Below are 15,287 nucleotides of genomic sequence, written 5' to 3'. Positions count from 1 at the left end.
GTGGAACCTTCTTGTCTGGCCAATTGATTGGGAAACATGACATGGTTATTTTTATTTATTTATTTATTTATTTATTTATTTACATTATTTTAACCAAATCAATGCAGCCATTGAGAATTAGAGACAAAAAATAGACTTATCTAGATAAATCTACATTTAAATTCAAAGAGACAAGATAGTCTATGCATGACCTGTCAATTTATTCTTATCTAAAATAAAAATGTAAGCATTTTGAAGCACTAAACATTCTCATGTAATGTCTGTTTCATTCATACTCGAAGCCAGAGTCTTAGAAGAAATAACTAATATATATTATAACTAATAACTTATGACGTTCCAGGAAATCCCATATATGGACAAAGTCATCCAACTATTCACTGTAGTAGCAGCTGAATAAAATGCAGAAACGTTATGACTGATGAAACATGAAGACAGTGAACATGATTGCAACAATATATGTTTTATGTGTGTTTTTCAAGCCATGTCAATGTATTTTACATCGCAAGTGCTAATTGACAGCATTTATAGAAACTATAAAATACAGTAGGTCTACCTGTCAGAAGTTTGGAAACTACCAATCTTTTTAATGTTTTTGAAAGAAGTCTCTTCTGCTCTCCAAGGCTGCTTTTATTTAATCAAAAATACAGTAACAACTGTAATATTGTGAAACAGTGTCACATGATCCTTCAAAAATCATTCTAACATGCTAATTTTCTGCTCAAGAAACATTTCTGATTATCATCAATGTTGAAAACAGTTGTGCTGCTTCATATTTTTTCTTTTAGGAATGTTTTTTTTTTTTTTTTCCCTCATGATTTGCATGGGAATGTCAAAATGTTCAGGGGTCATATAACTCAAAATTGAAATTAGACATATGAATGGGCTGTGTGGCCCTCACTGTCAAAAACCATTAACAAAAACTATACAAAGTAAAGGACATGACAACACAGACTATAGGTTTGGTATTTGTGTTGAGTCACTACTTGATGTCTGAAGTAAAACTTTATATTGTGAAGCAAAGCCAATTGTGAACAGTACGTTTAGTAGATCAAGACCCTGGTGACATTGGAAAGAGGAATTAGACAAACCCAAAGACTGCAATTTCCTAGACCATCTACTTAAAATAAGTAAATAGGTAAAATGTATCCTTGAAGCCTTAGATTGGGTGTGGAAAACTTGCTAATATCACCTGTCGGGATACAATATACTTCTAGCACTTCATTTCACATGAGAACATGTGTTGATAGAGGTATAACAACTGAGCTGCACTGCATCCAAATGAAGGGCTTTTATATGGCTTGTTTATCAGCGCAGGTGACAAGGTCAGGTGATTGCAAAGCAGAGACTTTAAAGTACCCCTGATACCTGAGATGGATCAATCACAGTAATTTGAGTGTGGAGAGGTGTGATAATGTTTGAAGAAACCATTATGAGTGAAAGATTAAAGAACATCCCTATTCACCACCACCTCCTGCTTCTAATGCGCTTGGGCTAAACACTCTCTGGAGACAGACCACAGATAGGGAACTATTACCTTATATATGGAAAAATGGGGAGAATGGATGAAACATGGGGAGACATTTAATGATAATAACCAGGAGATGAATGCCATCACATAAATAAGGTAACGATTTAACGTCTGACACCAGAATCAGAGAGGTTCCATTCAGAACTGAAATTGGATCTTTTATATTACACCTTAAGAATCCAATTAAGTGGTTATGCACGTTAACGGTATAGATGTCTTTGTTAAGTAGCACTAGATAGGCTATCCCTCAGTAGAAATGTATCCACTTCATTTAAAATTGTATAGCAAGCACACAATGACTCATACCGTTGGCTGGTGTTTTGTGTATCAAGCTTGGCAGGTGGCTTATGTTTGATAAGCTTTTGCTATTTGAATACAAATGGGCAGATTTAAGGGGCCAGGGAAGTTGATCTTGGACTGTGACTGTGAAATTCTTGATGCATTTGGCCCCTGATTTACTGGTTCGTGTTCAAAGAGACCCTGCGTCACAAATTTGATTTCTGCTATGTGTATGAATTTGAAACCAACAGTGAAAATCCAATGTCTTGTTTCTACAACATTGTTCTGTTATTTAAAACCACACGTTTCCACTTCACTTTGTCTCACACTTTCAGTCAGGTCCAGATTGTTAAACAATGCATTGTTGGTAAATCTTAAAGGAATAGTTCACCTACAATGAAAACTGACATCATTTACTCACCCTCATATCATTTCGCAAAAAAAAAAAAAAAAAAAAATCCAAGCTAGCATTAACAAAACCTGACAATCTATTTGATCCTGCATGATTTGAGAATGTTCCAAAAAGCATCTGACTTTCAGTGATCAGATCATCTTCAATGGGAGAAAAAAAAAAATCCGACCTTAAAGGGTTAGTTCACCCAAAAATGATAATTATGTCATTAATGACTCGCCCTCATGTCGTTCCACACCCGTAAGACCTCCATTCATCTTCGGAACACAGTTTAAGATATTTTAGATTTAGTCCAACAGCTTTCTGTCCCTCCATTGAAAGTGTAGGTACGGTGCACTGTCCATGTCCAGAAAGGTAATAAAAACATCATCAAAGTAGTCCATGTGACATCAGTGGATTAGTTAGAAGTTTTTGAAGCATCTAAAATACATTTTGGTCCAAAAATAACAAAAAATATGACTCGGACTAAATCTAAAATATCTTAAACTGTGTTCCGAAGATGAACGGAGGTCTTACGGGTTTGGAACGACATGAGGGTGAGTCATTAATGACATAATTTTCATTTTTGGGTGAACTAACCCTTTAACATGACCACAAGTTCTTAATATGCTCAGTGTGACAAAGTTGCTTTTATATAATTAATAATGCAGAAATATATTTTCTTAAAGGGTTAGTTCACCCAAAAATGAAAATTCTGTCACTTATTACTTACCCAAATGTCGTTCCACACCCGTAAGACCTTCGTTAATCTTCGGAACACAAATTAAGATATTTTTACTGACATGAACTGATTTAAATATGTTTTAGTACCTTTATGGATCTTGAGAGAGGAAGTGTCATTGCTGGCTATGGAGGCCTCACTGAGCCATCGGATTTCAACTAAAATATCTTAATTTGTGTTCTAAAGATTAACGAAGGTCTTACGGGTGTGGAACGGCATGAGGGTGAGTAATAAATGACAGAATTTTCATTTTTGGGTGAACTAACCCTTTAAGTATGTCTGTTTAATGCCATAACTTTGCTTTTTATCCAGAAACATTTTATTGCACAAATTAAATGGGATTTTAATGCTTTTAAAAAGCTTTTGGTTTTAGACTTCCACATTTCTCAAATCAGCATTTACTTTAGAGGCTTCAATTTTAAGATGACAAATTGTAAAAAAGTGATTCAAATTGAAGAAAATAATACATAAAAGGATGTATCATCTGATAATATTGTTTTGTTGCTGTTGTTGTTGTTTTAAAGATGCATGATTATGAGTGATTCATAGCAAACATAAATGAGTTGATCTGGAATGAGTGGTTCTTTGGCCAGATGTACTCAGTAAATAAATGAAGCAGGGGAATTGTTGTTGTAGATCGCTTTTTCACAGTTACTCTCAAGAGAAAAATATACTTTTTAAATGTGCTGTTATGTCTCTTGATACCACATAACAATCTGACCTTCTCTCTGACCTTTTGTTGGCCTTCTAACTTTGAATCTATATACAATTATTTTCATTGCTGTTACAAACACAATTACTTCAACACACCTGTGGTTAACATTGTTTAGAGCATTACATTTCCTTGGCTTTGTTGTTGTATCTTTAAAAAAAAAAAAAAAAACAGAGAAAGAAATAAAGTGATTATAAATTGCAACTATACAACTATAATTCTGTTCTGCTGTGAAGATGTCCTTGACAGTGTTTATGTGTGTAATTCATGGTCTCGAAGGAACAAACTGGTCTTTGATAATCATCACAAAAGCAAAATAATTCAACAAGTATAGAGCCTATTTTGAGAGCCTACTTTTTTTTTTTTTTTTTTCTTTTTTTTTTTACACTATTTCAGTGTTATAATGAAGAAATAAATAAATAAATAAAACAATAATATATTCTTTTAATTGGTATTTATACATTGTAGTAGTTTTTTCTAATAAGTTTGCAAAAAGTAACAGGAATGCGAATGACATTTCTTCAGTCAATAATAAAGTGTGGAATGTGTTGAATTGTCATGAAAATAATATCTGAAAGCCAATCATTATAATGCCAAACATTTTTTGAGATATAATTTCTTATTGTTTTATCTTTGGTGAAATGTGACCTGGACCTGGGGCCATAAAACATTCTTAAGAATAAAATTCTTCTTAACTGCCAATTTCTTCTTATTTTTTAACTTAAGAAAAAAGATAAGAATATTTTGTATTCCCAAAAAAATCTTCTTAAGAATGTTCTTATCTTTTTTCTTAAGATTGTTCTTAAGAGAAAACTTAAGAAAACTTCAAATTCTTGAAAAGAATGTTCTTAAAAATCATCTTAAATAACTTCTTAAAGTTAGGATAACTGAATACTATTCATAAATCCCCAAAAGGTACAGATCATGCTCTGCTTAGACTTTATAGGCTACCAAGAAACTCAGTAATTTATCTGGCACATATTCTGAGATAATTTGCAGTGGAAAACAAAAAGGTCCTCTCCACTTCCTGTGATACTGCAGATAATGGTTGTGCTACGATTCTTTGCTTCCGGATAATTTCTAATCAATCGTTTCCTGATTGTTTCTTGTCATCCATGTTAGCTTTCCTGAGAGTATTCTCTTTTGACGGTTAATGTCAGGATGCGATTGCTACTTTAAAGAAGTAGGTTATAATAAAGTGATACAATTAAAATGTGGCGATAATACAGTTTTTGTAGTCATAGCTATTTTAATTTTATTCGTAAGAAAAAAAAAAAAAAGATGTTCTTAAGAAAATATTTGAGATTTTTCAAGAACTGCACTTAGGAACATTCTTAAGAACTTCTTATTATTTATCTTAAGAATTTTCTTAACTTCTTTCTTAAGAAGATGTTCGTGAATCCGGCCCCTGGTTTTGGTATATTCATTTAAATATCAGTCATAGTTACATGGTCCAGTTAGTTTTACTTATGATGGACACATCTGATCTTTGAGGATTAGAGGATTGTGTGCAACACGTGCTGCTGTTTCCTGTTGCTGGTCCCCAGATAAGAGATAAATATTACAGTTATATGTTCATGATGTGATTTGGGAGTATTATGCCTGTTCTTACCAATCCCTTCACAGCACAAAACTCATAAAAACACAAACAAAGATTACAAACAATACTCATTCACTCAGTGAAACCCCAGAGAGAGATGATCCATACCTGCGCAGCAGTTTCACATTACATGCCTTCCTCATGTGTGCAGAAGCAAGTTTTTCAGGAGCTCTCTCTCCTTTATTCCATCTCAAGCTTTCAGAGATGAAGCGGAACAGTGTCAGTAGCCCCCCTAGGCTGTTGGTTGGCTCATCAAAACAATGAATGCAGAAAGGAAAAGGGTAAAATGTGCACATCCTCACTAGAAAATAAACAGTAGAGGACAACTGAGTGGGTGTGAGCTGGGGGTGGTGAGGAACATTCCTCCACAGGCTAATTTATATTGGTCACTGTGAGCGTTCACTTCCATTTTACACAGTCTTTTGATGGTCTGGCACACTGTTTTATTCTGCCCAAATCTGCAGCTGCACTTCCTGAGAGATGTGCTAATGTGACTGTGTAACATTTTATGTGACAACTGGTAACAGTGTCCCACATCCATATATTTAAGAAAAACAGCAAATAGTGAAATTCAAACTGAGATGTATAATCTATACTACTGAATCTCACAGTCTTAACTGGTGAGTATAACAGGTTAGTTGAATAAAAATCAATTGTTTATTTTTCAATCAATTAATCATTACTTTAATGGATTAATGTACTGCTCTAAACTTTATATGGAAAGAAAAATCATATCATTACTTTTTTTTTTTTTTTTAAGACAGTTTGACATTGAAGAACAAACTCATCAGACTTTTTTTCCTGAGAAAAATACCCCAGTCTTGTCCTTCAGAGTTTAACGTCTCAAAGTCTGCAATCAAAAGACATATATTTAATTTTAAAAGAGATAAAGAACAAATTATCTGAGCTATGATTTCCAAAATAATTTCATAGCTGTAGTCACTTTCATTTGGTTGACAATTATGTGTCCTTGCAGACCAATTTGAAGTTTAACTGTGAAAGTAATACTATATTTAGTTGCTTTCTTGCATTTTGTCAAATGAAAATACTCAGATTACATTGAATTTATAACATTTATAAGAAAATAATACCCAAACACACCCATTAATCGCAAAAGCAGTGACAAAACTGTTTGAGATATCTAAATGTTTTATACTGACAGATTTTCAGAATTTTTTTTTTTTTTTTTTTTTTTTTTACACACACCTGGACTCCAATTAGTAGTCAGGACACAGTATACAAGAGGCATGCAGCAGATATCTGTATAGGTGCGTCCCAATGTGAAGGCTGCACACTTCGAAGGCCAGGCCGAAGTGCACAATGGTCGAATGAGGGCCAGGGTTGCTAGGTCTGCACAACAAAACCCGCCCAATTGCTAATCCAAAGTAGAGGAATCACGGCCAAAACTAGCCCAAACGTGGAGGGAAATATCACTAAAGTAAAGACACCTTCAACCAGCGGACTACAAACTACCGAACTACAGGCTACAAACAACCCACAAAAACAGCGTAAAACTAGCAACGGTATAAAAGTAGTTAAATTCCAGACCTGGCAACACTGAACCGAGCATCATTACATGGCCAAGTGGCTTTGTGACAGCTGACAGTGGACGTTTGTGAGGGGATTTTAAAAAGACAAACGGAGGCAGAAAAGTTTATTTCTGTTTTTATTGGATTTTGTCATGCTTCAATGCCAGCGATGACGGGAGGCCGTACCATATAACCAGCTAAAATATGTATGGTTAAACTGTGTAATGTCACCTTTATATCATTAGCAACTATTAACCTAGTTTATTTCTTATGTTTAATGTAACTGTGTCGATATATTTTCACATTTATACATTTACTTTTTATTTAAGTGTAAATTTAAAGTAACTTAGATTTTTATTCAACTCCACTTCATCTCAGAGGAACTATCAAATAAATATAAAGTATCAAAATATCAAATAAAAAAGTAAAACACTGGGAGACATACATGCTTTTGATATTTTCAGTATCAAACTACTACTGTTTTGACATTATGCTGACATATTTTACAGTGTGGTATTAGTACTTTTTACTTGAAGTATCTACAGATTTCTTCCACCATTTACTTTGTTGAAATAGATTTAGACAGATAGGTAGCTTATATCGAGGTATTGTTTATTTAAAAAATATTTCTTCTCTCTGTCCAGAGCAGACCCCTATACTGTGAAATGAATGTGATTCTGAAAACATTTCGGCGACATGGCAGCCGTCAACTGAGTCAGCCCTGCAAACCTGTTGGTAGACAGTTAGCACAGTAGGCGGTGTAAATATACACTCATCCCAGATGATGTCCCGCTGGAAGAAGCATAACCAAGGTCTCTATTGTGGAGACCATCCAGGTACAGCAGCAAAAGGATCTCCTGCTCAGCTCAATAAAAGTCTACATAAAATGTTTTCTTCCAATGTTTTATGTACTCTTAATTAAAAATTGTATGTTGTTATTCTGATGTTATGTTGCAAATAGTTGTAAAAAGTACTTTAAGTATAAAATATGTAATGTATAATGTATAAAATAATTTATTTTCATTTACAAATTATAACTTGCATTACAAAAATAAACAATGTACTGAACAATTATTTCTCTTTTATTTACACATTTTAACTTACATTACATAAACAATGTACAGAAACTTTGGTTCATTTACAAATAATTTGCATTACAAAAAAATAATGTATAAAGCAACTTCGTTTCTAGTTTATTGAACTGATAAACAGTGTACATAAATTACTTTTAATTTATTTTATTTACAAATAAGTGACATTTAAAAACACAATATTTATTATTTCATTTACCAATTTTAACTTACCTACAAACATTTTATTTCTCAACCATTCTCTCAAGAAGAGAAAACAGTCTGTCCTTTCTTTCCCTGCTCTTTCTTTCTTTTTTCTTTCTTGCTTTTTTCGGCATTTTCCTTCAATAAAAGCCCTGTCCTCACCGGCGCACAATGAATTCTGGGGTAGGCTAGGCCGCGAAGGGTCCATCTGTTGTACCCTTCATTTGCCTGAGAAACGGAGGGTGTATTTGAAGTTGCTTTCGAATTGCGGCCTTTGGAGTGTGCCTCCTGAGTTGGGACAGCTCTCATAGTGCCTCTGTGACGCAATTGTCCTTCAAATGCGGCCTTCGGAGGGTGCAGCCTTTGAATTGGGACGGCCTTCGTCTCACCGCTGTGATGCAATTGCACTTCAAATGTGGCCTTCGAAGTGTGCAGCCTTCACATTGGGATGCACTTTGTATCTGTATTTGTGTCTGTAATAATCTCAGAATTATTTGTATCTATATTCAGAAAAAAATTGGAAGTGGTGGAGATTCAACCAGAAACTCAAAATTACACGAGAGGCCTCTTTTAAATGTAATTATGTTCCCTTTGTAGTTTTCATTTAAAATTGTTTGGATTATGAAGCACTGTTTGCTTTACAATATAATGCTTTAATTTATCCAGCTCACAATTCACTTCCTTGTCTGCATTACTTCAGTAAAGTTCCTGTTATTTATCTAAATTGCATTTTACTCATCTGTTTGGTCTGTTGATCCTGTTGTCTGCAATAAAGCCACTATTGAGTCCATCTTCCATATTTGCTCCTTCATCCAGTGTGACAATACTAAAAGTGTCAGTTTGTTCTGGACATCTTGTCTGGAATTTTGCATGATGGAATTGGTGTGGATGCAGTTTCCCAGCATTTTTCAAAGCCGTAAAACTGCAAAACCAAGTGTTTCATATGCCTGGGAAATTGAAAAAAAGAATGGCTGTCTCTATCTATTACACTGAACACCTTGACAGCTATAAAAGTCAACAGTGACCATAGTGAGTGATAGGGAGACTATTCGATAAATCTTAAAAATCAATGGCATTTTCAAACTGAGGAAATCCCAGACCCACAAATGTCAACATCGCCTCTCCTCCCATGGATTACCAAGACAGAAACTGAATAATCCATGCATGTATCTTCAACACTGCATAGATTCATATTGAGTCCAGAGAAAGGCAGTCAATTATTTCTGAGAATTAATATAATCTTGCCGCTACACACATAATGAGACTATTTATACTGACTGCATAAAAAACATTCTCATGTGCATTTTTGCATCTGATAGCCTTTGTCTATCTGGACACAAGGTCATAAAAAACATTCTCATGTGCATTTTTGCATCTGATAGCCTTTGTCTATCTGGACACAAGGTCAAAATAAACCAACCTTCCAATAATAGGAGAATAAACTCAGTAACATGGCTCTGTTTTACGATGTGCAGCCTTTATGTATAAACTGAAGAAGACAAAAAGTAGATAAAAGAGAGGAGAAATGGAGCTGCTCTTGATTTCCACAGTAACACAGATTCACAGTAAAACAGAGAGAAATACATCTGACAAATGATTTAAAATTGATTTCTTGTACTATTGTTGGAGGTGAATGCATTCAGCCCAAATTATGCAATGACAATATAGACAGATTGCTTGGCATAGCTTCACCCTTGAAAAACTATTCAAAGTAAAACAAAATACCTCTCAAATTCCAAAGGCAGCATTTTAAGGGATAATAGGCATCTTCCAAATGCAAAGGCTGTTCTAAAAGGCATGCCACATAATTAAGCTGGTTCCTATAAGATATGCATTGCATCCAACCTTCATGAAAAATTCAATCCCATAATGTATTGTGACCAGTTTAGTGAAATAATAAATACAGATTCTTAAGATAAAGGATAAAATATGTCCTACACACAAAATCCCTATTTATGTAAAAAAAAAAAAAAAAATACATTTAAAGGAAATCTGTATACTCAGGTGTAACACTTGGGGTCCAATGAAGATGAGAGAATGTCAAACATAAACACAAGAAACAAGAAACAACATAACAGAATGCAAAGCACAAACGGTAACACTTTACTTGAAGGGGTGTGCATAAGACTGACATGACACCTTCATAATCTTGACATGACACGTGTCATGAATATGAAGGAGGTTTTATGCATGTTTATGACAACTGTCATTAAATGTCATTCGCTCAATTATGTCATTTTTAATGCAAAGATGACATTGTTTGAGATGTCTTTGTTACGACAACTTGACATAAACCAACACATCATAACCTGTCAGTGTCTTTGTCATGACAACGTGACATTAGCAAAACATCATAACCTGTCATAAACATGACATAGCAGATTAATTATCAAACTTAAAAAACTACTTAGCTTTATGGGTTAACATTACTTTACATTATTTTGGTAACACTTCAGTATAGGGAACACATATATAAATGATTAACTATGACTTTTCCCTCAATAAACTCTTAATTTACTGCTTATTATAGTTAATTGTTAGGTTTAGGTATTGGGATTAAGAATGTAGAATAAGGTCATGCAGAATAAGGCATTAATATGTGCTTTATAAGTACTAATAAATAGCCAATATTTTAGCCATATGAATGCTAATAGTAATAAGCAACTAGTTAAAACACCCTAAAATAAAGTGTTACCATTATTTTATAACAGTGTCATCTTTTTTACGAAATTTGAAATTGTCTATTATCTGACCTTCTGTTGGAGGAAACTTAAAAAAACAAAAAACAAAAAAAACAAAAAAACATGAAATGAAAAATAGTCATGACGCTGTTATAAAATTATTTGTCAGAGTTTTGTCACTTAATGACATTTTAATGACAAGTTCAATTTGTACCACTGTACTTGAGCTCAAGATACATATTTATGACACTATTATAATGGCCTCATGTCAAAACCAACTACATGACAGTTTAATGCAATGTTAACCCATAAAGCTAAATGATGTCAAGTTGTCATGACAAAGACACTGACAGGTTATGATGTATTGGTTTATGTCAAGTTGTCATAACTCGGACATCTCAAACAATGCCATCTTTGCATTAAAAATGACATAATTGAGCGAATGACACTTAATGACAGTTGTCATAAACATTCATAAAACCTCCTTCATATTCATGACACATGTCATGTCATGATTATGAAGGTGTCATGTCAGTCTTATGCACACCCCTTCAAGTAAAGTGTTACCGCACAAACAATACCAGACAAGGACTGAGAACTGAGTAGGAACTTAAAAAGACATGGTGATGAACGCATTATAGGTGTGAGCATTAATGAATGCCCATGGTGACAAATGACTGGCGGGAAACTAGAACAAAGGAAACATGTGACTGAAGAAAAACAAACTAAAAGTCCATGAAAATGAAACTAAATAAACATAACTGTTACATTAGGATATTCATTGCTTTTATTTTCTAAATAATTTCTTTAGTATTCTTTTAAATACATGCTTTATACTTGGAAAATACATGTAATTTAACCTGTCCTCAGCATGAGGTCACAATGTGAAACTGCCAAACAAACCCCTGGTTTCACAGACAAGGCTTAAGCTAGTCCTAGACTAAAACACATGTTTGAGCTGTTTTAACTGAAAGCAACTTGCACTGACATATCTTAAAATATGTCACTGCCATTGTTTTGTCTTAAGATGTATACCAGTAATGTTTTTTTTTGTTGTTGTTGTTGTTGTTTTTCTAGGGTATGTTTATAAAAGCTACTTAAATACCCTAATTGAAATAAGGCTTAATCCTGGCTTAGCCTAAGCCCTGTCTGTGAAACCTGCCCAATGTGGACTATGATTGTGGACTACGTTTCTAATAAATACTGCATTTGGATCCTCACACTTTGAGTCTCAGAAGTTTCATGCATGTTTATGTTAGCTTTTAATATACATTTTTATCCTTAATAAATATTTAGTACACTAATACATGATTGCGTTGTAGCATTTTGTAGTAATTGTAACAGTAACAAGTGTTTGTCTATTAACAAATTACTGTACTCACAATTTTTTCCAAAAAACAAAGTGAATCACTGAATATTAATGAGAAGACCACCGAAACAAAGCTTCATACATGCAAAAAAACAAAAACAAACAAAAAAAAAAAATCCAGAGAAAAGCAAACCACTGGAAGGATCATTGTATTAAATTAAATATTAGTTAAAAAAAAATATTAGTTGACTTAATTTGTCTTATTAAATAAGTAATTGTAACCTTGGCTAGACCTTTGTCAACATTGTCAGTATTTAACATAGTCAGATGACTATAAGGAGGGTAGAGAATAAAGGAATTTATGAACTGGATTGCTCATAATAACCCTAACGCAGGAAGAAAAATAAATGTAGAGAATGTACTTTATCACTTGGCTTCTTTACTGAACACCATTATTACATAATTGAAGACTTATACTGTTGTTGGATGGATCAAATTAAATTGCATGTGTCTTGACGGAATTGAGACGATTTAAGTTATGAAGTGAATAAATGTACATTTTTTAAAAAACCCAGAAAAGTCTGTTCCCTTACACATTTCATTAGCTGAGACTTTTGTCTACAAATCAATTTATAATATTAGTTTTTAACTAATATTATGTTTTGTCCCTTATCTCACAAATAGTATGACAAAAGTACCCATTTGACTCGTGTGATATAATCTTCTGAAGCCATATGATCTTTTTATGTCCTATATACAGATATTTAAGTTGTTATACACACATACCCATATTTAAACTTGGTTTTGAGACATGAGAGAACCAATGGCATTTGGCTACACTGACCATTCTGAGCTTAAAGGGATAGTTCACCCAAAAATGAAAATTAGATGTTTATCTGCTTACCCCCGGGGCATCCAAGATGTAGATGACTTTGTTTCTTCAGTAGAACACAAATGATGATTTTTAACTCCAACCGTTGCCATCTGTCAGCAGTATAATGCATGTCAATGGGAATTGAATCTATAAGAGTATCCAAATGAAACCCTGCAGCTCGTGACAACACATTGATGTCCTAAGACACGAAACGATCGGTTTGTGTGAGAAACCAAACAGTATTTATATAATTTTTTACCTCTAAAACACCACTATGTCCAACTGCCCTGCGCATCCGGTTAGTGAGGTCTGAACGCACTCTGGCAACAGAAGTGATCTCTCGCACTCATTGAAACAAAGCGTGAGACATCACTTCCCTTTAAATAGTTTGAAGATTCACATATTTTCAATGATTATGTAGCGGGTATTTACTCACTCACTAATGGACCAGAGAAATACAATCAGAAGACTGCATGGTACGTAAAGGGAGGCGGCGGTGATACTGAGCAAAACACAGAGACAAAAGGTAAGTTGAATCAAAAATAACTTTACTTTGAATATTCAGTTATTTCTTTTCCTTTCAGTATTTCCTTTTTTTTCCTTCAATTCACAGAACAACAAACAAAAAGAGAAAATATACAATAAACTATATATATACCCTGGGTGCACCCTCTAAATTACTTTTAATTTACAGTAATCACAATCACAATCAAATGCGTATACAAATTAAACCAAATCTCAGTGATATCACATATAACCCACACTGAAATCAGTGTCCAGTTTCAAAGTTTTTATCAATTGGAAGATTAATCAGTTTTAAAGTTTCTCAATTGTGCTACTGAAATGTTTCAGTCCCATAAAAAAAAATAAAAATACAAAGAACCAGTCTCTGGGAATGTGTTCTCTCTTACGTGTCTGAAGAAAAACAACGGAATGGAAAAATTGTCCTTTCCTCTTGGTTCATGATCCTTTCAGGGTCGAAGTGGGAGGCTCGCCATCGATTAGGGAAATCCAACTTGGAAATTGTTCACACAGAAAAAAAAAACCTGGCCTGATCACAGACCAGAATATGCATTCAATATTGTATATCAATAATGATCAACAATTATACATAACACAGGAAACAAATAAAATACTTCCATGAATGAAATCACTGTAAGTGACATTATATTCAAATACCTGTCCATTCACGTCTTTCTCTCTTTTCTCTTTCACAGGCACGCACAAAATGGCGTCAGCGAACGGCAGTGAACACTCAATACACCATGCGGTCTGATATAATCCACTGCAAATTACAATCCAGCCCATACAATATTACAATATAACACAATTTTGTCTCGTGTGCATGAAACAAATAAAATAATGTGTTGTCAATGTTTTTTTTTTTTTTTTTTTAAAGACTAATTATAACATTGTAAACTCACCGAGTCAAAATCAACAATCATGCTGGATCGTCTAATATCTTGAGGTTGAGCTCTAATTTGTCCAGTTTATGTGAACCTTAAACATATTAGGAATCGTATTTTTCACCATTTAACACACACACGTCTGATCAAATTTCTCCGTTGCTCCCCGTCTCTCATCTGAACTGTGCAACGCGATCTGTAGGAAAAGGGGCGGAGCTGACAATGCAACGCTCCGATTGGCCATTGCTCATTCCTTAACTTAATTCAGATATAAATATTTACATATATTTGTACATTTATAAAGAATTTCTGCCATATGAATAATCATATTCTATTTAAGTAATCTTATAATAAATAATACTAATCATAAACAATTATTTAACAAGGGTTACACTTTCCCCCCCTGAAATCATGCAAGTCCCTTTGCATGCTCTGAGTGGCTGATTAGTCACTACATTTGGTGAAGCATCAGGTAAATTGGAAAGGGGGCCTGTATTTTTCAACACTATTGAGGGAGCTAACAAGGGCAGTACTTAACCCCTGGAACAAAGATTGAACAACATAAGACAGGGGGTTTCCAAGCTGAAAGTAGGTAAGTCTCTCAGGTTCCTCTCTCTGCCTACTAGAGCGTCTGAGTGGAATATTTGCATTCTGTTTCCCCTCATTTCCTGGCTGTTGTTCTCCCCTTTCCACAGAAACAGTAGTTTTAGCAACGTTTGTCGCTCCAAATTCATCTTCACTTCGAACAGGCAGGTCCTTTTCTGTTTCAGTTTGGTCTTTTTCAGGTGTATTACTTGTTTCAGAGACTCCTGAAGCATCAACAGGTGAGTATTCGTCTGGAGGATCAACAGGTGAGTATTCCTCGGGAGGATCAACAGGTGAGTATTCGTTGGGAGGATCAACAGGTAGGTGTTCAACTGGATGTCTTTGCACAGTATCATCATCTGGAGGTTTTTGGTTAG

General features: G+C 34.2%; 1 long non-coding RNA gene across 1 annotated transcript; it reads right to left on the bottom strand.

Annotated features, from left to right (window-relative positions):
- Positions 1-13,346: 13,346 nt before the first annotated feature.
- Positions 13,347-15,062, bottom strand: LOC125274577. The gene is made up of 3 exons (XR_007186278.1): positions 14,344-15,062; positions 14,099-14,204; positions 13,347-13,970 (listed from the first exon to the last, which is right to left on the bottom strand). It is a non-coding gene; the product is annotated as an uncharacterized LOC125274577 (long non-coding RNA).
- Positions 15,063-15,287: the final 225 nt, after the last annotated feature.

This window comes from Megalobrama amblycephala, linkage group LG9, assembly GCF_018812025.1.
Source record: "Megalobrama amblycephala isolate DHTTF-2021 linkage group LG9, ASM1881202v1, whole genome shotgun sequence".
NCBI classification, from domain to species: domain Eukaryota; kingdom Metazoa; phylum Chordata; class Actinopteri; order Cypriniformes; family Xenocyprididae; genus Megalobrama; species Megalobrama amblycephala.
Note: the sequence above shows the minus strand (reverse complement) of the source record. Positions and strands in the feature narration are given on the sequence as shown.